At 38.8% G+C, this 25,364-nt stretch overlaps 1 protein-coding gene across 4 annotated transcripts in view; it reads left to right on the top strand.

Annotated features, from left to right (window-relative positions):
- Positions 1 to 25,364, top strand: part of PLCB4 (phospholipase C beta 4) — a 188,789-nt gene that overhangs the window by 66,281 nt on the left and 97,144 nt on the right. For 3 of the 4 annotated variants that reach the window (XM_065630534.1, XM_065630533.1, XM_065630531.1), the window contains exon 3: positions 5,811 to 5,878. The gene's annotated coding sequence lies outside the window, so the exon portion shown is untranslated. Of the gene's footprint in view, positions 1 to 3,275; positions 3,338 to 5,810; positions 5,879 to 25,364 lie in introns of those variants that run through there. The other variant, XM_065630532.1, reaches the window with a different exon arrangement.

Below are 25,364 nucleotides of genomic sequence, written 5' to 3'. Positions count from 1 at the left end.
ACTTGAGTCTTTGCAAAGAGAGATTTGAGGTAGGTTGTTGCCGAAAACCCATACAAGAACATCCCCAGAATGAAAGAATCTCCTGTGGCCCCCAGGGTCATCGTTGTGGCAGTCTGCAGAAAGTAGTTGTAGGAAACGAACCCAAGCGTCTCTAAGTGCTGTGATCTTACACAATTTAAATTCTTTCAGTGAGATAGTGATCTTCAAACTGAGTTTGCTGAGGCAAGTGAATTTGCTGGCACTCACAGTAACATATTCTCTACTGTTTAAAAGTAATTTCCTTTACCCCAGTTGTAGAACTTTCGCTATAGTTTATTGACATCAGTGCAAATATCCCTGCTGACAAATGTACATCCAGGATTTCACATTAGGGTTATGGTGGACAGGGTGCTGGTTGCAATACATATGTACACCAGAACTAAACAGAACAATAACTGAGTCAAAAGAGAAGCAGCAAGTGCAAAGTCCAGCAAATGGTTAAGAGCTTTTAGGTCTCTGTTTTCCATGTGTTGCTCTAGATGTGGCACATTACTGTATGCAGGTTCTAAAAATCTCATCATTTTCAATACCGTCTGTGTTCCCCACATCCATTTAGACATAATTTTTACTGCTCCTGTTACGACCCTCTGTAGAAGCCAATGTTCCTTACAACTGTAAAGCAGCTTGAAATCACAACATTTAAATCCTTTAAAACATTAATCCCCGGTTCCAGCATTTTGTAAAATGCCAACTGCTGTTAGCATGCTGCAGTTAAAGCACACATAAGGCGGTGCTGCAGAAAAAGATGGATGTGTCTGGCTTGCATGAAACAGAAATGTAAAGATGCAAGTCCATGTTGTATTGCCCTGGGTATAAAGCTTTATTAGCAGTTCACCATCCCAATTTGCTTTTTCTCCTTATTCAACTTCAATTTACTATTTCCTCAGCTGTGCTCGTGTATCTATTTGTTAATCCAGACCTTAACCCTCATCAGTGAACTGAGAATAGAACATAAGAAAAAAGAAAGAAGGAAAGACGTAGGGTTTGGTGAGGTTTTTTTTCCACCTCCTAAAATAATTTTGAAGTCTCACAGCTGCATAGATGCAGCCATGTGAGTAGGATAGCAGCAAACTGCCAGTTTACTTAGTTATGCGCAAAAGGTGGTGGGAACCTTGTAAATGTCTTTGCTACTGGGAAATCGGAGTGGTCATCTTAGATTACACCTGGTGAAGCAGTCTCCCTAAAATAAGTACCAGTGTTCCTTGTGTAATTCCCATATCCCTTGTATATGTATTGGAAGGCCGTTGGAGGAAGCTCACATCTGCCTAATGTAGGTGTTTGAACTCAGGTGGACAAACCCCCCACTTTCCCTGTCCTCTTGCTACAGGGTTTTTAGGAATTTTTCTAAGAACATGGCTTCTACTAGGTGCCAAAATTAGGAAGATTTGATCAGCTTGATCTGGCCAGAAGTACTTTGCTGTCATAAAAACTATCAAGACCGCTTTTCTTCAAGAAAAGAGAAGAGCGCTGCTGGTCCCCTCTCCCTCCTTTCTGTATCATCATCCAGCAGTGTTGTTGTGAATTCTGTCCATTTTATTAATCATCCAAATGGTCAAGCAGTCCTTGTATTATGGCAGAAATTACCGCTCTGCCTGGAATTCTACTGCCATGCTTCCAGTCACAAATTTTTTGCTTCAGCAACAGTAAAATATTTAAACTTCTAGCATGCTGTACAGCTGACTAGCTACACTGGGGACCAGAAAGATTTTGTATTGTTGGCTTTGGCAATTGTTAGATCTAAACATTGCTCCGTTATTTTTTATTGTGTTCTCTTATAGCAATTGAATGTTTGACTTTTTAGAAACAAGTAGAAAATGTTCATTATTGCCTGCTTTTTGGGTTACTTTTCTTGCTCATATACTAGCAGTGCCATTCACATTTGAGTAAGTTGGTAGCTGTGTGTCTAACCGTTTAACTGTTGTCTCTTTATTGGTCAAGTCTTCAGGAGTGAGGTTCACTGAGTACAGAGAGAGATGCAGAGGCTCTGCAGTGGGATGCAGGACATCTCAGCAGCCACCTGTGCATTTGCTCATAATGGAGGTTTTTCGTGGCTTCAGCTTTAGGTTAGACATAGACAAGTAGAAGTGAAGCAAGGGTCTGTGTGTATCCGTTATACTCGTTACAGCAATGGTTAAAAGGGATTTATTCACTGCCTGCCAGTGCAGTCGGTAGCTGGGGCGGCAATCCGTGCTCAGGTTGAAGTGAGGATGGATTCTGTCCTGTCTGATTCCGCCTGTTATTCAGCCTCTATGCTGGTAGCGGTGAGGAGCAGTGGCAGTTTTCAGTTGTGTATTGAATTAGTTAGTGCATTTTGTGCCTTTGCTATGATGCTGATTTGAAAAAAGATAACATGTAAAAGTGTTTTAAATAACAAAGGTCTTAAACAACCCCAACATGTTGTAATTTACATCTAGCTATATATTACTATGAAGTAACAAATAATTAGCGTGAATATCAGTAATCTGAAGGGCTTGCAAAGAATTCCGTGGTTTCCACTGGGTCTGGAAATTACTTAGTTGGATACTGGCATGCATAATATAATCAGCAGGTTTCAGTGTGATGATTTACAAATTGCACAACATGACTTAAAGCTCAGCTTCACAAAAATAAGAGAAATGGATTGCTTGATGTACAACAGGCCAGCTGTGTGATTGTGGACCCATTTATGTAATTATTAATACAAACTGACACTTAGTCTCTACTTCAAGTCAGTTACTGTTGACAAAATTACTCATATACTTTTATTATCCTTTAGCTGTGCATGTAATTCCCATTTGACAGTCCATTTGATAGCTTAAGTAGGCCTAAGACTGCAGTTAGCACCGTGCAATCTAGTTAGGCCTCAGTGGCACCTCTTGTGAATTGTTAGTAACTATTGCAAATCAGGTGCTTTATATATAAAATATTTGTTTCTTTTTTACCTTGAGAGAAGCAAGATTTGTAGGATCAGATAATATCTTTTATCAGGCTAACTGATGAGACCAGCAAACAAGCTTTTGGACATGGGCTCTTCTCTAGGTCTCCAAAAAATAGCTTAGTTAATCCAGATTGATCATTTGTGTGTTCCGTCCTCCAAAAAGGATTGTGGCAATGCTGGTTGCAGTTTTTCTTTCCTTGACAAAGGCTGATAGGAGATAATTTGTAAAGTTTGGGGAGGGATGGGGTTTGCTCATGGAAATAAAGATTAAAGATTATATAGAATTTCCCTTATTTTGCTTCTTCCCACAGGGCCATTACTGGGATCTTTCTTTCAGTGAACAAAGCTGGAAGCAATTCCATTTTTGTGCCTTAGTTTCATGTAAGTGTGAAGTTGCTTCTTTTGGAGAATGTTCACAGAAGAATCAGGTGTCAAAATCTGTCCTAGGAACTGTTGTTACATCTCTGACAAATCTGTTCTTACCCTTGACAGGCTCACTGTTTGTTGCCTAATACAGGAATCCATTGTATGCAGGACCAGGAGGATATATTTTTTTTTCCTGTTTACAGAAGAGATTCAAGTAAAATTCATAGTTCCACCTGGAGTTATTAGAGTTGTCCAGCTTTGTTTTGAATCTGAATATGATGTAGAGCCTGTGTTGAAGTCCATTTATAAACTTCCTTATGGTGATAGTGATACCAGTTGTCTCTGCAGATCTTTTCTTTTTATATATAATTTTTGTTCATTAGCCCTTACCTCAAAGTATTAATTATTCCGTTCCAGATATCAGCAGACTTCTTCATAAATAGTTCCTTTATTTTAAAGAGAACTCAACTCAGAACACAGTACAAAATTCTTGTTTGGGCTTCTGTCAAAAATTTCAAATTGTCTTAGCATATAGCGCAGACATCAGAGCATGAAGAATGTGAAAGACCCCTCAATATGGTTGTTAAATCAGGTCGAGTTTGTGTTTGCCTAGTGCTTGGCTGATCCTGGCACTTGTTTGACAAGAAGCTAGCTGGGATTAACCTGCATTAGGCACGGGCAATGTTTGCTGATCTGAGGGCAGGAAAAAGAAGTGACAGGTCATTTCAGCTCCTTCTGCTAACATGATGTGGCTGTCATACTCATATCAAACTCAGCTTTTTTTGGATTGTTTCATGACTTAACTTGAAGGTAGGGTTTTATGCCTTCCTTTTCAGAATTGCTGTTTTAACTGGCCCCCTTAAAATTTAGGTTTTTCTCTTATCTCACAGCTCCATCTACTGTTGGCGCATTTGGTTATAGTCAGTCTCCGTCTTCAGTTTTCTCTTAAACATACATGGATCTAAAAGCTGTTTTTACCTTTCGTGCACTCTTGCTGTTCAGTGCCTGCTTTGTCCTCATTGGTCTCCTCTAAATTCCTCTGCTATTTCCCTCTTTCCCCTGGTTTACTTTAAGTGTTGTGAGCACCACCATGACACTTCTCTGACAATTTTAGGTGTTACTCACATCTCTTTGGGTCACAGATTGAAGGCTGTTGCTTGAGGGGATTGTAGATCAGATGCTGTAACAATTGTTGGAAAAAGCTTCCTATATGTACAAGCATACATTTTTATTATGTCACGTTCCTGTTAACAAACTTGCTTTGATAAATGTAGTCTTACTCCATTCATACTAATTTGAAATTATTCCAAAATTTTTAGCCTACTCATTTGATGATGTCATTGCCCTTTTTGCTTCTTGCTTTCCTGGCTTCTTATACATCTGACATAAACTGCTCTTCTGTACTTTCAGGACTCTTCTTCATGATTCGCACTGACTGTCACCTCTGCTCTGTTTCTCTTAAGTAGTAAGAAACATTCTCTCACCCCTGATCCATCCAGGACCCAAGCCTTTGTTGTTCATTTTTTCCATTCTCAACTCAAGACCTTTATACTCTGATTTTTACTGCATCTTGCAGCAAAAGATGCCACCATAACATCTGAAAAAACTGCCTTGTTATCCTTCTTCAGTTCCTCATATAAAGTATCTTTTCTATAAACAACCCACTGTTTGGAGACTCTTGTGTGGAAAATATTATCTTGTTATTTCCAATATCCCTCGTACCACTCCACTTCAGCTATGAGTGTCTCTGGCAACTTTTCCCATGAGCTGTTTGGGACACAGAATAAGTTTGGTTCTGTTTTGGTACAATGCCAGACAAAATAGTGTGTGGCCTATGACTGCTGCTCTGAGGCGGTGTGGAAATACAGATCATTCTAACATGCTCTTGCTAAATGTTTTAGTTGCAATAACTTCTGGGTGAAACATGGCCACGTGGCAGAGGATGCTTAGAAACCTTAGGAATGGATGTGCAGGAGGATCATTGTCCTCATATTTTGTAATGCTCATGCTCTACTCAAGTCCTGTGTTACTGCGGCTTGTCTGTTACTCATTCTGAAGTGAAATCTTCTCCGCTTTGTTGCTCGTCTAAGGAAGACATGAAACACAATTAAAATCAGCTAGCATTTATTCTGGGAAGATATAAATGTGGCAGCACTGTTCAGCTGCTTCTTTGTGATGATTATTAATCATTCACGATGCTTTATGAATGTTAAAAACTGTCCTGGCATGGTGCGGTGGGGAATGGCATGTTTCATCCAGAGCTTCCAATGCTACCAGCCATGGCTTATCTTTTTCTATGCAGGGATATATAGCAAAACGTTTCTCATGAAAAATTTAACGGTAATATAACCAAATCCAATTCTGAAGTGTTTCTCTTGATACTCTCCTTTGGTGGATTATGGGAGGGGTGTTTTTGCTGATAGTGAGATCCAGCAGATAACACCACCAGCTTTTATACCGATCATATTTTTGTTTTATTGCTTCACAGAAGGAAGAGTTTCCCAGCACATCAGTCTAATTAGACCACTGTTCATTCATCCGGTCCAGAACTGCATTGTAAGTTGCTTGCTTGTAAACTAGAAATTACAGTTGAGTGGAAATTGCAAATGTGGTGCTAATGGATTATCTCTCAATATATCAGTTTAAACCGGAGTGGAGTATTGTATCCATATATATGGATGAATGACTTACTTCACACATATTATCCTGTAATTCGTAAAAATGAAACCGATTAAGAGTATCAGAACAAAGAGGCTGTTACCTTGGCAGCTAATTTCTTGGTCTTATGTGTTTCACAGCAGTATTGGCTTATAATATTTTAAAATCTCAGACTGCTACCATCTTTCTTTGGTTTCTGTGGAGATGTCAGGCTGTGAACCTCATCAGGAGCTAGTTTAGTTCTTAAACAACAAAGGAGAACACACACAGACACACTTTTTTTGTATTGTGATGTCATCGCTGCTAGAGTAGCATGTGTGTCATGGAGACGCAAACAACTCCGTGATGTTGGAAGGAAGGTCAGGGAGCTGGTACTGTCACTGTAAGTTTTTGTAACCCGATCCAATAGCTTAAGGTAGCCAAGACCCAAAAGCAACATCTTTATTAATTGAGGAGGCAGCTTGGGGAACAGTGGGGAGCGACTGTAGCATGTGGGGTGCAAATTGCTGGAAAACTGATGACTGGTAAATTCCAAGATACCTGTTAGATAGCTCTCCACAACAAGAGCCTGCTCGGTTTGTGACAGCATAGGGATCATGACCGTGTAGATGACCAGCTTGCGAGGAGGAACATTATGAAACAGTGAGTAAAAACACACTTCTGTACAGCAGGGCTGCCTAGGCAGTTGTTGGGATTCCAGCAGCACTCCCAAATTGCAGCTTAACAAAACTGCAACATTGCTTTTGCACTTGCCTGTCTCTTGTTTGGTTCATACTAACCTCAGTAATTGTCATGACAAAACCAAGACAACAAAAATTGTCAGATGTTCCATCTAGTTCTTGCTCTTGCTAAATGGGAGATATCTTCATGACTGAATTTAGAACTCTGTTGCCATGGATGATTGTCATGCAACAGTGGCAACAGATGAAACTGCTGAGGTGCAAAGCCTGCAGACTAATAAGAAATATTGGATCAGTGGCCTATGTTTAGAAGTACTTTTTTTTTTTTCATGCAGAAAATCCAAGATTTCAAGCCCAAGGGAAAGTAACTATTCCTCCAGACACTTCCTTGTGGTGCACCTGAACGTCTTGCTCCTTAATGCATATCTGTGTGTTATGGAAGCACATTTCTGTGGTCCCTAAGTAATATATTAAAATCTTCCTGGAGAAACTGGGTTGAGGTTCAGTGATAAACTGCACAACTATCTGCTTAAATGCTCTCATCTGCTTGACCAGTGTCACCAGGGTCTCTGGATCACTTAAGTAAATCTCATAGTGAGCACTGGACAAAGTTTCAATCTTTTTCTCTGCAATCAGTACTGTGCTGGAAACTCTATGTATACCCAGAAGTGAGGGAAAAGGGAGTACTGCCTGCTACGGGCATTTCTTGGAATTGCCTTTTTCACCCATAAAATAGGTTTAGTTCCAGGCAAAACAACTCAGCATTCCGTCATCTCATATTCGCAGCTCCATATTCTCCATAGAGATACCAGAGGATTGCTCTGTTTTGGTTTTCCCTTTTACTATTGCACATGATTCGAGTGTCACTGATAGTGCCTAAACTGAATCTGTTTGTTACTATTAAAGCTTAAATCAGTGATTAGAACAGTTGAAAATTGTTACTGTTTTCCTGGAAATACAGCTAATGCTAGGCAGAGTTTACTAATACAAACTTGAGAAATTGTGGGTGGATGTTGTATTCCCAAAGGCTGAAATAGTTGACAGTAGCATGACGACTGACTAACAGCAAGAGGAGTCTTTTTTTGGCATTCATATGGGGCCATGCTGTTCAGAAGTTGAGTGGATAATGAGGTATTTGGCTATGGTAGAACTCAATATCCAGGCTGTCCCAGAGTTCAGAAAGCATCTGTATTGTTACTGAGCTGCAGTGGTTGTTTGGTGCATATGGATGCGTATGTGTATCCTCAATGAAAATATGTCACTAATTATTTAAAATTAAAAATACCCAAAGTGACTAGGTTACATTCGGACTTTTAACTTCAAGTGCTCATCGAGAAGTATAAATAAGTCTTTACTTAGAACTGAAACTTTAGCATCAGAGTCCAGTGCTAAACCCCTAATGAGATTCTGTGACTTATAAAGGCTCTTCTTAATCAACTGCGTTTGCATTCTGTAATTAAGCCTTATGATCACCTTGCTGGCTTTCAGTATTTTATGTGTAGCTAGGAAGCCTGTTTAAACATTTATTGGAGTCAAATAGGTTTTTCGCAACAGTTCAGGAAATACAAGCCTGCACATGAAGTCCTTGAAACGACAGATGTTAGAGAACTTTTAAAATTTTAGTAAAGTACACAAGATTGCACAGTGGGGAAGATCAGTTTAGCACAGCAGCTTGCTGGAAATACTGGGAATGAGAGCTCATATTCAATAAGCAATTTTTTAAAAATACAAAGTTTGTTTAAAAAAATTCGGTTTTCCCTGGTGCTTCTTGTCTAATAAAATGACACAGTGACTTTACAGCAATTAATAAACTCCTTGTTTTGATAAACCCTTGATGCTTCAGGGTGAGTTGCCTGGCAATGTCAGGCTCCTGTACAGCCAGAGCTTTTGCCTCACAAGGACACGTATGTCACCTTTCTGTCAGATGTTACCTGTCTTGGTCCTCAATCTCTTCCATAAATGCTTGGAAGTTCTGCTGTCTTTTGTGGTTTTGTTGTTTTGGTTTTTGGTTTTTTTTTTTCCCCGTGTTTCTTTTGTTTGTTGCAGTTAATTGTTATAAGATCAGAATGAGACATTTTACTGTGGTGAGGGTGAGTAACGAAAGCAACCAGGACATGTTGTTTGTTACGTAAATTTAACATCAGTTGCTACAAAAAAATTTACTTGCCCTTTCTTTCTGTTTTTCAACTATATCATAACTTGATGTTCTCTGCTACAGGCAGTGTTTTGTATTCTGTTTGCTGAGCTGGTGAAGTCTAAATGTTTCATAAAAGCCTCTTTGGGAGAACGAATCTAGCAATTTCTCCTTCATACTAGCAGCAGAGTTATTAAGGCTTCGTAACTTCATACTCTCAAAGGTAGGAGCTGAGCCAGAGAAAAGGAAGGTGGGCCAGACTTGCAGAATTAGAGGAAAAACCACAACCAGCAATTTATTGCTCTAGTTCTAATCTGATTCACTGAGTCATTCTTCTGGTTGAAAGGTTTTGTATTCTCAAGTTGCACTGTGGTTCCGTAGTTTTGAGGCCATCATAAAAATGAAGGGAGGCCTGGAGGAAAAGATACAGAGCTAGGTGTAGGCAGCAATCCCACTGCTGTCCCTCCTTGAATGTCTGTGCCTGGGTTCCAAGGGTGGAATTTTAGTCAGAGTTAGCAGATTAGATTGTGTATCTGTTCTCTTGATTTAGTGTTACTTAGAGCTTGTTCTTATGAATTTAATAAGTTGATTATACAAACTCATGAAAGGAAAAGCCATCAAGAAAACCGTTTAGCACAAAGATACTGCTTATGGCTCAAAGTTCCCGAGCACCAAACTGCAGGAGACTATTCTGAGGAAAAGTATAGTTACAGGCTTGGTCTGATCGAGTATACTCCCCTAGGTTTTACCTCATGGCCACTTTTGATAGTAGAATCTTGATCACATCTCATATGATCATCATGTTATTGGATGGATACTTCTTCAAGAGTTAATATCCAGTGTTTTGTTGTTTCTCTTCTAGTCAAAAATCCAAACTGCACAGGTGACGTTATATTGTTAGCAAGTGTAAGGCATAGCATATACCAAACTACAAGGAGCTCCCAGAGGGAGCAAGAGCCTAACATTTGTTTTTTTCTCTTCTCATATTAGATGAGCTCCATTTGTGCCATCCTATGACTGTCCTTATAATCAGTAGCAAGCACAAAGCTAGGAGTGTATTTGGTTCCTCCACAGTGAGAAAAAGGTGAGAGCCTCCTGTGCCCCTAAAGATGGACACTTGTAAAACTGGCATCATTCAGTCTTTAGGTTTTGATGAGTTCACTCCTCTTTTCCCAGCACTCTAGTAATAAGTTATGCCACCATGCAGCTGCCTTCTCATATCTGCTTGTTAGTTGGAGAAGGGACAAAATTAGAGCGTGTGTGGCTTTGAGCACCTCAGTTAGTGGCTGAAGGTCGCAGTCCACCATCTTACTCATCAGATGTATACTTCCCATCCTCTTTTTCTCTTTCCTTATAAAAGAGTAGGTATGCAAAGGGCCTGACACTTATGAAGCATGCAGAGGGCTTGTTGATGGATTAACTGAAGCTTGCCTGGAGACCAGTGCTAGCAAAGACTAAATCCTGCCAATCAAAGACATAGAGGCAAGGCCTGTGATCTCTCAGCTTGGTTTCCTGTAAAATACAGCAAAGCTCCCATTCAGGAGCATGTTTGTATCCCCTTATGAATTGATGCAGACTTCTCTACAGACACTGTTGGGTCTCTAAGGTCTCGCTTTAGCAGCTTACTCATTGACAAATGAACTCATAAAGTTAACATAGATGTTAAAGTTATCAATAAGTCATATACCAAGCTCAGCCAGTTCTACACAGTGTGCATCTGCATGCTGCTGAGATAAAATAAGCAATCAAACAAAAACCTCCAGACTTGACAGTGTACCTTTGCTGTTATTAGCAATCAGTGATGTTACTCAAGTCAGTGAGTCTGCTAATAACCTGGTCTTAAGACATTTCCATTTTACCATATTACCACAGTATCGGCAAAAACCAGCCATACAGAGAGCCCCAGGACTTCATTGGGTTTGAAAGTGGACAAATATACTACAAAAGAAGCTTTCTGCCCTGAAGAGAAATAAACTGTGATAAGGGAATGCCTTGTAAGAGTTAACGTTGGGTAGCTCAGACCCAAGCAAGTACAGTAGGGGTTTTTTCTAGAAATGTCTTAGTACTTGCAGCTGTAAGTAGAGGTAACTCTTCTTAGGACTGAGTCCGGTAATCCTTTCTGCATGCCTGTTTAGACTGCTGAAAATGAATGAAACAAGTACAAATCCTCGTGTACTATTTCAATTTTTTTCCCTTGTTTTCTTTTGCCTGTCTTTGCTTTTTTTTTCCTTGCATGCGTCTCAAAAATTTACATGGCAATTTATGTTAATTATTCCTGGAAATTCATAACAATGACTGAATTATGTTCAAGAAAGCAGATTTTAGTGTGGCGTGACACTTGCAACTGTCACAGTCTCAAATCCCCTTTTTGCACGTTATTTTCTCTATTTTGGTCTACAAGAAGTCTATTTATATGTATAACGTATTATGCATTTGTATACACCTAGGCAGTATATTTTCCATGTAGAACCGATTTGTGTCTATGGCTTCTTGCTAAGAAAACAGCTTTCCTGACATTTAGTATATCTGTCTCAGTCAGCTTAAGTTGGCACAAAACTCCTTTGCAGAGGACCTGTTTGCTAGGAAAAACGTCTCTGAGTGACTGCCTTAATTAACCCAGTGCTGGGAATATTAGTCATGGCGAGTGGCTGCGTTGGTATGGAGAAGGAGAAAGAAAAACCCAACACAACCCATCTGTTTTCACTCCGCTTTAAATGAACAGTTCCCTAATCACCTCCAAAAGTAAATTTTAATAAATACCTTTAAAAAGGTCTCTTTGCTCCATTCTGCTCCCTTCTTGTAAGGGGATAATGCTGTGCAGATATATAGCAGATTTTTAGCAGCCTGGTCTCCCAGCATTAATAATTTTCTAACTTTTTTTTTTTTCCTTCAAGTCTACATCTTATTCTAGAAGTAGGTAATCTTTGAATCTCTGGATCTTAGCCTCAACTGGAAAAATAGTTCACTTCATGTATATTCTGATTGTTTGGAATGAAAGCTCTCTTTCATAGCGGCCACAGGAATTTTAACTCTTCAGCTGTGCTCACTGGTAAAATCATACAGCAAAAAATATGAGATATGAGATCTTTTGCTGGACTACTTTTGAGTTGATCTGGGATGACAGAACCTATTTCAGGCCAACAGTCATTCTGAGGTTTCCATGGAGATTAATGATGTCAGAGGAGCAACATCTGAGTGCAGTTTGCTAGAAAACAAGGCTATAATGTGATAGTGGAGAAGTGAAATCTTTGCATTTTTGTAAACTCATAGAATAGTGAAGCACATTTTTCAGTGGATTGCAATTTGGTTTCGATTTGTGCTGAATGTGAGCTGAAATAATGCTTTTGCAGTGTGCTGGTTTTCCTGCAGTTTACCTCAGTGCTGTAAGTGATGATTTCAGTACCATCTCTATACTATCTATTTTAGCTTTGATTGCTGTTCTCTTTACTTGCATATTTTGTGTGTTCTCATATTGCCCTGTTGAACTCTCTCGCATTTTCTGTCTGCACTGAATTGCTTTGACTTAATGGTGATGCCCAGGTTTGCCTGTGAGTGTATTTTGTAATACATGAGCATCAAAATTAGAGTAGGTTACAGCTCTGCTGAGTTTTCTCAAACTTAGGAGCTGCCACGAGGGGTAGTAGGTGTAAGAGAGGGGGGAAGTGGCAAAGTGAGAAAGCATAATTTAAAGCTAATATTTGACCCTTAAGAATTTGAAAACTGTTACCATTGCTTGCAGTGTTATAAAGATTAAAATGCCACTCCACTGTGGAGAGATTACTGACCAAGGGACTAAATGTGTTAGCACTGGTAGTGAAGGCATAGATAGCACTTTTGCATGGGGTTTTCGCAAAGGGAGGGATTAGGAGATGTGAAAGTGCCTCCATTCCACTGACATTTTGTAGCTTTTTAGCAATTCCTGAATGGGAACCAGGCTCTACAAGCAGTGCTGGTTCCCCATTATTACCTAGGGTGTTGTTTGTTTGTTCGATTTTTGTTCTTCAGTTCCACAACTGTGGTTTTGCTGTGCATTATTTGATGGATTCTTGTAAAGTTCAGGTTATCAAAAACCTAAGTCAACAGCAGTACTTAAAATTGGTCAATTTTTCAGGTTTGAGCAGAAAATGGGGGAAGAAGACTTGTTCAAAATAACAAAAATAGATGAAAAAGTCTTAAGATTTTATGCTTAAGTTGAATTCAGCTTTATGACTAAGCCACTTGTTGCTTCTATAGCACTGTCTATAGAAAGATGCTCATGCACACATACTGAAAAACAATCAGAACAACAGTAATGATGGTAAGCTATGTCAAGTCTCTGCTTTGCCTGTTTTTCTTGGAAGATTATTGAACAGCAAACAGTGTTTTCTGGAGCATCTACTGTGCTCCAATGACCATACTTGGCTCTCGTTACTTAACTGTAGTTATAACGGGAACATCTTTTGTGTAAAGGGAAGCACCAGGCTATGTAAACTTGCTTTTCTGACTTGCACAGATTATACTCATGCTTTAGAGAATTTATGTTTTAGGAAAAAAAAAAAAGTGGGAAAGCATCTCTGAACTCAAATCCTTTAATGTCTGAGTTCAGCAGAAAAGGAATTATTTTTCCCCTCAGGCCAGTTTCTAAATTCCTGAAATGCAAAACTTATACAGGGAGAGAATGGCCTACTCTTCTACAGACCAGCTGACAGTTCCTCCTGAAAGTCAGGATAAGTTAATACATTCCACATGTTCTCTGCCCCGGTTTTCCAAATTGATTATTTTGAAAAGCAAAGTAAGATTATCTTTATTTTACAGGAAGTGTTTGGTGCCATTAGACAGCAATGCTGTTGAAAAGAACAAAGCTGGAGCAGCTTTTGATTATACCCTCTGAGAAATGGCCAATTGCTCTACAAGTGATACGAACAGGACTGTTTGTTCTTGCTGGATGCTGAGTACTTGAAAATTTACACGCTTCACTCATGAGCCTAAAAAGGAGTGAAATTCTTTTAAAGCCTTAAATATTGAGCTGTTTTCAAAATCTATCCCTGTATGCGTAGTATGAACATAGGCTATATGACAGTTTTACAGTAATGCACTTGTAGGTGTCTGACCATTACTTGGAGAGCTGAAGCTTTTGTGCATTACCTGACTTTAAAAAAAAGGGGAAAATCTGTTGGGAGATTATGGTCTCTGAAGCAATACAGCCTTTTTTGGAGGGCTGGGTTTAGCAGGTTACTGAGTTTCGTACTTGGCTAGCAGGAGTTCTCTCAGTGTGGGAAGTGAAGCCTGGGTGAAACAGCTACAGTCTTGTTCTTGTTATTTCCTGCAAGAGATGAAGGTTTAATGAAATGTTCTGTAATCCATAACAGTGTTGAAGCTCCTTTGTGTTTGCTAGATTGACAGGGGAAGTGCTGAGTAGGGGAAAGTTATGGAGAAAGACTATAGTTCCGTATGGTTTTTAAACACATTCCTTCAGGAGAATAATTTTTCACATCTACTGAGTCATGCAGATGATTGCATCATTGATTGACATTTTATATGCAAGTATCCTGCCCTCCATCTAAATTCCTCCCTTCAAACAATGCCTTTTGACTCGATTCTGTTACTAGCATACCATGTTTGGCAATGTTTTGGTATGCTGAGTTTACTTAACCAAATACAAAGTTTACTTAACCAGATATAAAGCAATGGCCTGACAAATACAGAGATAGGAATCGCTAAGCTTGCAGCAGAGCACAGCATCTTTTAAAATATTGGTGGTTTTTTTAGTATTTTGCTGTAAAAAAAGAAGAAGCAGATGGTTGTTTTCACCTCCTCATCTTCTCCTGGACTGTCACCTTTTCTCTTCTCTTTGGCCGTCATGCCACTGGCTTTGGCAATGAGAGAGCCTTTTGTAGGTACTGACCCCCACACCTTTACTGGTGGACTGTTCGCTGGTGGGAGGCACCACACCTGTTGGGAACAACGGATCTTGGACAGAGAAGGGAAAGAAGGGGAACCCTCTGTCAAGGCCACATTTAGCAATTCCTTCACTGCTTCTTGTTGTTTTTAAAAACTGATTTCCCTTTTCCCGAGAAGCAAGAGCGAGTTTATTTTGGATGGTACCCTCACAAAACTGATACTGGAAAGGTAGATGCATAAAGCACAAACTAAAAATAAAGTCAGAGCATCTGCGTTAAACTGTAGCCACATCAGACCTTGGTTGGCAGGTTGGATGTCTCACGTGGACAGTCTGCAGTATAAGGCTTGTAATTTAACTTTAGCACTTTAGAGGCATGAATGTTGTGTTCAATTCCAGCATTTATACATGAAGTGGACATTTGTAAGAGCACACTCTGCAAATAGCTGCCTGGCTGACTGCTTGTTTACCCTCAGCATGAATGTCTGCATGCAGAGTTTTGCAGGTGCAGCCAACACACAAACATTTTTCCCACGCTCTTCAGCCATCTCATCCTTTTAGAAAGAGGCCTGTAAATTGACATCTGATACTCTTGAGGGGTTTTTTTTAATCAGCAAGTAGAAGAGTGAGAAGTTTTGGGGGTGTGTGTGGAAGGTGCAGAGAGGGCACCAGAGATTTATACATACAGATCCTGGGAGTAGGAGAAAAGGGCTGCCTTACCTTATGATGTTTGATATTAATGAGTGAAAATTAGTTTCTGTGATTGTGATTTATCATAGAAGAATCCCAGCAGTTAAGCCAGTACATTCTTCTGTGCCTCTGTTATTGTTGCTTTACAGAATTGCCTTCTTTATCCTGGGGACCATGAGGTGTGGCTGTCTTGTCGGGAATATCACTAGAAGTTCAAAGGCAAAAACAAAACTCAAATATAATCTGCATTTAGCTTCAACTTTGCTCTTTCTGTTTCAGTCCTAAAAATATGGCTTCTGTGCCCAAAGCTTGTCTGTTTTCAGCTATTTTCAGTTAAAGTTACTGGATGATATCTGTAAACTTCATCTCACCTAAAGCACTGTACTAGCTTTATCAGTGTACCTCATGCAGATAATTTGAAACCTTAGAAAGTGGTAGAAATAGCATTTTTATTTCTTTAAAATTCAAGTGTGGACTTCTCTTTTAAAGTCTATGGGAAAACAGTGAAGAAAACAGCAGGGCCACATGAGGGAATTCCATATTTATTTTTGGCACTTAATTTCCATGAAGATGTGGATCCTGTTGACGCAGAACACTTTTTTTTTTCCCCCTAACTTGCAAGTGTTATGGAAGCATTAAAAGTTAGTTCCTTGTTGTCAGGATTCCAAAATAGATATTTGCGTAGTAGATTAGATATAATATTTGTGTAACTTTGAAAACAGCTTTCAGGCTGGTGTTTCCTAAGCAGGATATGAAGCTGTATCATCAGGAGGAGCTGTATCATCATTACTTCTCAAATGCATGTTGCATGTACAGAATTGATCAGTTTATAGACAGTATACTGCAGTGATTGAAGAACCATGTGCAGATCATTAGTAGTATAAAACCAGAAGTATGTGCAGTTACAACTGTCTCCCTCTCTATGTAAAACACGGTCTCATGTTTGACTTACCATGATTTTACCATCGCAAACCTCAGAAGGAGATGGCCTAAAACTGGCTTTGGAAGATAAAACATAATTTCAAATAAAAGCCTCACCTGCATTATCTGTAGAGATATAATTTACCACCTGTAGGAAATGACTTCGAAATACTAATTCTCAAAGGAAATTGACTGAAAAAATGCTTTGGCTTCAACTTCTCATTTATTTTAAAAGAAAATATCAAAGCAACGAATAAACTGTAAGAGGTCCTTTGGATTGCAGGGTCACTTTCTTCTTTTCCAGTTGGTGGTTAAGTTAGCAAAGTCGAGCAAAGTGGTGGTGGTGGTAATGATGAGAGGGGAGGAGGGCTGTTAAAATGTGCTGTCCTTTTGAATGCAAAGCTGGGCCCAAGCCCAGGCCTGCACACACACCGGTGATCACTTTCTTCCAGGTGTGCCTGCAGGAGATGCTGTTTGCTGTTGGAATGTAAATCGTCCCTGAAAATGAGGTTGTCATGAACAAGCAGTACTTGGTACCTGGTAATTCTGAATTATTGGGCTAGGGGTTAGTGGTCCTTAAAGACAGAGAAGTCTGTGGTATTTCCAAGGGCTACCACAGCATCTATAGAGCCTGTGTGCTGCTCCATAGCACCCGAAGTAGTTCTCCTGAGATCAGCCTTGACTGCGCTGGTACTTTTCCTGGTTACAATCACAAAGATAGTTGGATAAACCCAAGAACAACGCCAGTTGTCCTATAGGGGAAATTGGGATGAGGGTTGGATTCATTGCTTCTCTTGATCCAGCTTTTGTAGTCTGCTTAAATAGGAGATTGATTAGACTCTTTGTGAGGAAATTACATATTTAACTGTAAAACTGCAGATGTAGCTATTTTCAGAAATCTACCCGCCCATCCTTGTACAGCTAAAAATGGCTTGTCGTGCCTCAGACAGAGGGATGATGAGATATGCAAGCTAGCTAGCCAGTCAGGCCAGCTACCCCTTAAAGATTATACTGGAACTCTGCACAGAGTCCATGCAAATTAGCTAATTACCAGCCTCTGCTCAGGCTTCCATGATTGCTGAATAGTGGAACAGAATGATTTAATTTCTCTAACATACTCTCTTGCTGCTTTTGCATGCAGAATATGTCGCTCTAAAGTATCCCTTGGTGCTGGATCCTTGGCAGTGTTCCAAAAGGAGTTCAAGTTAAAAACCACTCAGTGTAATTCAAGGGTTGGTAAATCTACATTTGTCACCTTCCCTGCATCATATAATTTTACTCTCTGTAACGGGGGCTTTCCTCTTCTCTCGCAGAAGAGATAATCTTGAATAAGTGTTTAAACTGTGAATCGGGGAGTATAGCTGGCAGTGGTTATGCATGTGTTATTCTCTTGGGAGAGTAATTAAACTGAGGTGAAGTGATCATATGATTTTGTTGTTGTTGTTGTTTTCCAAATTCATTATGCTTTAAAAAATGACTATATAGAGTTTTTGGTTACATTAATAACTGAGTGTGATTGTCTTCCATTGTGATTTTCAGCATTGCATTGTGCTTACTCTGAAATGCATGCCACTCTCAGAGACAGTAGTAGTGTACTTTAATTTCCCATTGAAATTCTTGCAAAAGAGTTTGTATATAGGGTACAGGAACATTTTGACTGGCTGAGTGTGTGTTATTTAAATCACAGAAAGTTTTGGGATGTGGCCAGATTGAAGCTAACAGGAAAAGGAATTTGGTCAAGAGCTTCTGTTTCTCCTCAGTAGTTGGGTCTGAATCCTAGAAACACTCTCAAAGTGTGTTAACTCATTAATTTTACTGCAACTATCAAATAAATGTAAATACAGGCATAAACACTGGTGAGTATTAGCCAGCTAGTTCTATTAACTGAAGCGTGCTGATGTCATTGAAGGTTCCTTTCACAGTAGCTGCGCTCTTTAGCTGTCTAGATGCCATTGAAAAACCCCTGTGCTTTAAGCCTCAGGCAGGAAGGAGAAGTGTCTACATGTTCTTCATAATAAGCCTTGGCAATCAAGAGGAAGTTGTAGATCAACTAATTATATGTTGTTGGTTGCCTGTCTGTTGTCTTATTACAGTGTTTTGATGACCAGAGATATCACAATTTCAAATTGAGAAAATTTCGTTTTCATTACGTTTACTAGTTAAAAAAGGTAAAAGTAGAACAAAAGTATGTATTGGAAGATCAGTGCATTGTATGTGTTTCTTTGCTTAGTAGAGGTTCCCTTTGTTGTGCGTCTATAAAAAATCGTGGATTAAGGCCCCATTTCAATTTATTTCAACAGCATCAGTCTCATAAACAGAAGCAGAATACCCCATGCCAAAACACAGAGTAGCTGCTAAGTGAAACTAGCTACAATACGTGTAGTTAACCCCTTGTAAGTATTTGTAGATCATAGTATTGATGTCATAGTTGGACTTTGCTAATCACTTCTTTGCTTAGATGGGTCTACATGTAGATCTGTCTGGAAAAGCTCATGTGTTCTCATTCTTCCTTAATTCCTTGCATCTTTTTAATCCAGGCTGAAGCTGGATTGAAAATTTAAGGTAGTAAATCTCATGCAAGTACTGTAATTTATTTCAGTGACCTAAACATGATAATAAGGATTGTATGGAAAAGTGCTTTGATGCCTACTTTGTTTTCTATTTTAAGCAGCTAAAAGAAGCAGTCTGGCACTAAGCTAAAATTAATGTATTTTGCAGACCTTAAAGAATTGCGTTCCTATTTTTTGAGCATCCTTATTTTTATAGTAATTAATTTCAAATCAGACAACATTTAAAAAGGAGAAGTCTATCAAGATTGTGTAAACTGGAAACTGTGTAGCAAAAAAAATTTACCAGCTTTCTTTCAAACTTGTAGTGGCTTATTCTTTAAGCAAAATATTCCCAGCCAAGTTGCGTAAACTGGGATGCTGGCCTTTCAAGATCATTTCTGTCAACTGGCCCAGCGTGTGCCAGTATCTTACCTGTCACAGCATGTGTGTTTTTGTCATTTCTGAAAGAACCTGCACGTCTGAATTCCTGATTATAGGTCATACTGGAAATCAGTGTTTTTAATTACCACTTGTATTTCAGGGGGAAAAAAAAATCATTTAAAGTACTGCAAACTTGCTAGAATTCTTAAATTAATATCTACTGCTTGATTTTCAAAGAGCCTGAAGGGAACATAGCTTCTCTAGGTGTCTTCAAGAAATTGAATCGGGGCTTAATGCAAATCCAGTACTAAAGCTAACAATCATGCCAGTTATTTCTTTTTGTTTTCTTTTGGAATTTTTTTTATATTATAGTCTTCTCCATGACTTCTGAACCCTTTAGAAACAATTAAATTTTGCACAAAACTTTTAATATGGTTAACTAACATAATAATGAGGTATCACAAACCAGTCTCTGTTCATTAAATAATGCAGGTTTTATATATATATATTTTTAATCCTTATATATATGTGTGTGCGTATATATATAAAATCTTAAAACCTGCTGTTAAGACTCAGGCCATTTTGAACGTGGTTGGCAGCACATCAGAAGATAAATCTTCCTGCTTATTTTGTACCTTTTGGTAACTAAATGTCCAATTTGGAAAAGCGTACTCATTTTACAGAGAGAAATAATTTGAATTAAAGCTAACCAAAAGCCAAGATCTTATCTAGTAGCAGAAGCTGTACTTGCTAAGTTTTCCAAGCATGTAGAGGGCAGCAAGAGTTTATGCTGAAAAAAATCAGATTCACATGAAGCTAGTGTTTATTCTTCATAATTGTAGTTCACCACTAGTCACATCTTTTGCAGCTGGCACTCACTTTGATACTCTATAGCAGAGTACTTGGTGACATCTTCATATTGATTTTAATCTGTCCTTTTAATTTTATTGTTCCCCATGTGTTAAGGGATCATTGCAAATAGGAAGAGACTGGCTAGATTTAATATGACTGAAGCCATATTTTCATGCAATGATCATTCTGGTAAAGCACAGTAAGAGTATCTAATAAAGGTGATTTAATATAGAGGGAATTACAAAGCTAAGCAAAAGTTTAAGTCTTACTATAAATTACAGGTTCCTCTGTGGCATTTAGATTGTGAGTATTTGGAATGTATCTCAGGAACATGGTTTTGGTTCCAAGCATATTCAAAGCATGGAATGAAAATGGATGAGAAACCTGCAAATTAGCGTGGAAATATTGCAGATCCAACATGACAGCACTATGAATTTTTCTTTGGCTCAGCTATTAGAAATGACAATTTTACTAGCTATGATTGAAGAGAACCAAAATGAAGTCAAAACTGGGTCCTTATTTCATCTTTAACTTTTATGATAATGGAAATCTGTTAGATATTTCTGTGGGAATAATTCTCAAAATAGATTGGGACAATTCCCGCACTGACAGGAACCAAAAATGTGTACTTTATACTTGGAAAGAGCTTCCCGACTGTTCCAGAAGAATTTGGTAGGTACTGTTGCAGTGTGTGACATTCAGAAAGTTGACCTTATGAACAAGTCAAAAATCATAGGAAAATGACTAGCAAGCATTTGTGATGTTCAGAGGATGGACTGGGAGATGCAGGTAACATTCTGACCTCAGGAAGAAAATGGTAATGTCGTTAGTACTTTCAAGGGAACCATTCACGCATTAGTTGGACCAGATTTGCAAGCACATTTAAACATGTAGTGTGAGTAACGATTCACTGGAGTTTACAGAAGGGTGTGAGTTCGCAGAGTCTCAGCGGTGATTCTGGCCACTTCACTAAACTTCTTTTTTTATTGTTATTATATCCCCGTGCCTCTGTGGAAACGTAGTCCATGGCCTTCAAACCTGTAGATCAAGTAGCCGTACACCTATAAATAAGCAGACTTCTCCCAGCAGACTTGTGTTGTTTATAGGTGCTTAACTGAAAGCACAAATGTAGTAGTTGTGCAATGTCGGATTAGGTATTCTGGTGAAAAGAGACCCTCTGGTATATAAAATTAATACCATTACACATCTGGTGGATGATAAATAAAATTATTCTCTTAGATCATCTCTGTTTTCTGCTGTTCGTAGCCTTTTTCTTGTCTGCGAGAGAGGTCTGTTTTTCTAGGGAGCTTGCTGACCATCTGATGAACACTGCTGTATATAGTCAAGCTTATTACTCTACTTGAATTTGATTTTTAAATCCTGAAGAGATTTAAAGAGGAATTTTTCCTTCTACCTCTTCATCTTCTTTTACTTTTTTAAAGGAAGAGTTGAATGTATATACAATGTGCTGAAAAATACAGTAAAAGTATCAAATGGTGCTTTTTTAATTTTAGCTTTAATTTTTCTCCCTTCTGAGAGGTAGTGTTAAATATGGCACTATACATATGAAGAGTACACATCAGGTGTATGCAACAAGAATTTATCACTGGGAAGAAAAAATAAGGCGAAATGAAGATGTTACATAAGATAACCTTGCTAATTTTTTTAAAAAATGTTATTTCTCAGTGCCTGTTAACTAAACTACATTATCTAATCCTGAAACATTTTTCTTTAGTAAGATACAAAATTCTGTGATGTCAAAATGGGGTGAATGTGTAAGGTATCCAAGACTGTAGTCATGTTATTAATTATCTTTAATCAAGTTTGTCCTGATGTTGTCCATATTGCGTAGAAACCTTCCTTAAGTGCTATCACTTTCAGTTCATTCCACCAATATTCTTCTCTGTTCTTTGGGTTTTCTGCTTATTATATCTGGTTAATATTGATATTAACAATATCTGTTCCTGTTGCTTATTCTGTATTATTGGTTATGTACAAGAAAATAGTCCCCATTATTGGATTTAGCAGAAATGGAATCTCTAGATTCTGTACATTCTGAACATTCTGAGGTAACATTCTCTTGTATTCATCCTACACGAAACAGGCAATGTGATTTAGTGAGACTTGCTAGTAAGACATAAATTCCATTTTATTAAGCAGGTGGGACTGCCCTGGGAGGAAAATCAAGTTAGACCAGATCATCTGATTCTTCATCAAGGTGTCTGTCCACTGGGTTTTCAGTCTCTGTGCCTTTTGCAACTGTGTTTTCTTGTCCTACTTTGGTTCAGCATCAGAACACTATTTAAAATAATACTCATAGACTGTATTTACTTTGAAACTGTGCGAAGACCTTTATAAATGGTATATAATTCAGAGCTAAGCAAAATTTTCACAGGCAAACAAAATGATATTGGCTAAATCTTTACCTGGGAATTTCCCAAGTTAATCATTCTGGATCCAGCATCCCTCTCTCGTTTGAATTAGTCTATATTCTTTTTTTAACCTATAAGCCGTCTGCTGTGAGAACCTTTTTGCACCCATCTCAAATGTTTGGCAAGCAACTTTTTTCCCTCCTTCTCCATCAGAAGATGAAAAAAATATCATTCTACTGATGCTTCAGATGGCTTGTATCACTTGAGACATGTGAGGTGCCTCAGAGTAAATTATACTGATGAGAAACGTCTGTTACTGCCAGAGCTTCAAACTCCTCATGCAGCCAGCGCTGTGTGAAACCATGCAAACTGACTGCTCAAGAAGTATCTAAAAGGAATAACTAAAATGTGTGTGTGTGCATTTGCATTCATTTGTTTGTCTCTAATCTTAACGATATTTTGGGACAATCAAGTTATATTTCCAAGTTTTATTTGTAATCATGTGGAAGATGGATGCAGAGATTCTTGTTTGATCATGTGCTGTCAAGGCCTTTGGGAGAAGCAAAAAACATGAAAATTGTGATGAAACTGAGTGTCTCACGTGGGGTGATAGTGGCTGATCCTCTGCCAGCAGAACTTAGACCTTGCAGGTGTCCCATCATTCCACTTCTGTCACATTGTTTATAACAGAGGCACTGGCCCCTTCCCTGAGTTGACTGAGCAGTTTTATTTCATCTCTGTATGTTGACTGTTACCATTTATAATTGTTTGCTTATGTCTTTTACAGAATAAGAAAAAAATAGTTTTGACATGTCATTCAAGGTGTTCTTCAGATAGGTCACTTGAATCTAGCAAGCAGGTTGCTTATATTGAAACATTGCTTGCAAATGCCTTACAGGGTTCTCTTGGGTCCTTCCTAAGACATATGTAAGCTGAACAGATGTCAGACTCAGTGGGGAAAAATGCTTACTTTTTCACAGTTGAATTTGCTTCAGTTTCCTGAGTTTCGGTTCCAACTTAATCCTTAAAAAATAGTTCTATTGAAGTACATTTTCAATTTTAAAGGCTGGAGTACAAACCTGGAGTTTGGATTTCACCCATGCTTTGCTGAAGTAATCTTACCTTGTAGTGCACCTGCTTGGAGACGCTCATAGTTAGAAGACAGAAGTCTGTTATGGACACCTGCATTTTCACCATCTTGATACGTTCCATAGGAGCAGGTACTGTTTCTGTGTTGTGAAAATGAGTGTTACAGCAATACTGCTGGTACAGAGTAATTTATGGAAGATTCAGTAACTGCAGGCTGTTATTCTGAACAAAGACAAGTGTTACTGAAGAGTTTTTGAGAATATTACTGCAGTTTAAAATAATCTCTGATTGCTTTGAAGATTGCTTTGTGATATTTTAAGGCTTTCAGCCAGCCTCTTTAGAGCGACTGTAAATGTACCAAGAAACAGCATTCTCACTAGAGTATATCAGCAGAAGGTATGTTTGCCCTACATACCATAATGGGTAGAAATCCCACAAATCCCTGGACAAGCACTAAATGAGCTGGAAGCAGCCTGGCTGTAGTAGCGCGGAGCCGTGTGTGCCTGGGAAGCAGCCGGAATTAAACTGCACAGTGAGGTCGCTTCTAGCGCCACAGAAAGCACGGCAAAGCAGTGCCAGCTCAGAGCTGACTTGCACATCTTCGTGGCACACTGTGCAGCATAAATTTACGTGCCCATGGAAGACTTGAATAAAACATTCATGTCCTACTGTAGTCTGAGCTGCTTTTGCTCTGTTACCAGCTTGTGTATCAGATATACTTGATCTTTGGCCAGTGTTACCACTGAAGGACCATCTAGTTCTGTTTGGAAACATCGCTTAATTAATGCCAGAAGATTTTTGTGTAAGAACAAAATGATGGATTGAGGCGTCACTTTCTTCAAGAGCCCTCTGTACTCTTGATGCAGGACAAAAGGGGATGTCTCTTAATATTCATGTGAAAAAAAAAAAAGGGGAGGGGAAAAAAAAAATGTTTGGTTTTTTTCTGTTTGCTTGTTTAACATTGGCTGAAATTCTAAAGATGTAGCACAGATTTTTCCTGTTTTCATACTTCTGCTCCGAAACAAATCTACACCTTCTAAGAAAGGCAGATTGGGACAGACATGATATTACCTTGCACCTATCAGGACTGAATCTGAAAGCAAAAGGAAGTCTGATTTCTTTAATTGTACGGAGTACTGTCCATTACAGAAGCTTGAAAAGAGCAGCCTTTGTTTCCTAGATCAGATAGTTCTGCCACGGCAATGGGTTTGCCTGAGTAACTTATTCCTTCTTATCTTGTGTGTGGATTTGAATTTCCAATGGAAAATGCAGTTTCTTTGCTTATCACATCCAGCAGCCGCATGATCTTATATTCAACCGGATTTTCAAGTATTGACATCTTGATCTCTAAAATCAGACTCTTCTTTAACTATAGCTTCAAAACCAAACTAAGAATAAAGTTTTGTCTGTTTTTGTTCTGCTTAATAGTTCTACTAGCTGTTTATGTTCACATAGGATTAGTTAAAAAAAAAAATGCAGCTCTTGAAAATGTTTCAACTTACCAGGTATGGCAGCTGTAGCTGTGGGTTTGCTTTTTTATATTACAATAGGCAAGTACTTAAACCCCTTTGTAAACAGGTAAATTTCTACTTAGAGTCTGCAGTATTGTTGTAAAAGTTACAGAAATAGCAAACTTGTTGATCAGACCAATGGTAGATTAGACCAACGGTCCTGACAAAATGGACTGCAGAGGATCAATGCTGTAAGAAAGTGTCAACCAGACAAAGTCAACCAGTTTTGAAAATCGCAGTGGTCTTTCCCAGTAGTGTGTGTGACCCCAGCTTGGCTGGCCCAGTATTGCAGTTTGCTGCCACCCAAAAACTTGGTGCTCTCGCTTC

The sequence above is a fragment of the Caloenas nicobarica genome, chromosome 3 (assembly GCF_036013445.1).
Source record: "Caloenas nicobarica isolate bCalNic1 chromosome 3, bCalNic1.hap1, whole genome shotgun sequence".
In the NCBI taxonomy this organism is placed as follows: Eukaryota; Metazoa; Chordata; class Aves; order Columbiformes; family Columbidae; genus Caloenas; species Caloenas nicobarica.
Note: the sequence above shows the minus strand (reverse complement) of the source record. Positions and strands in the feature narration are given on the sequence as shown.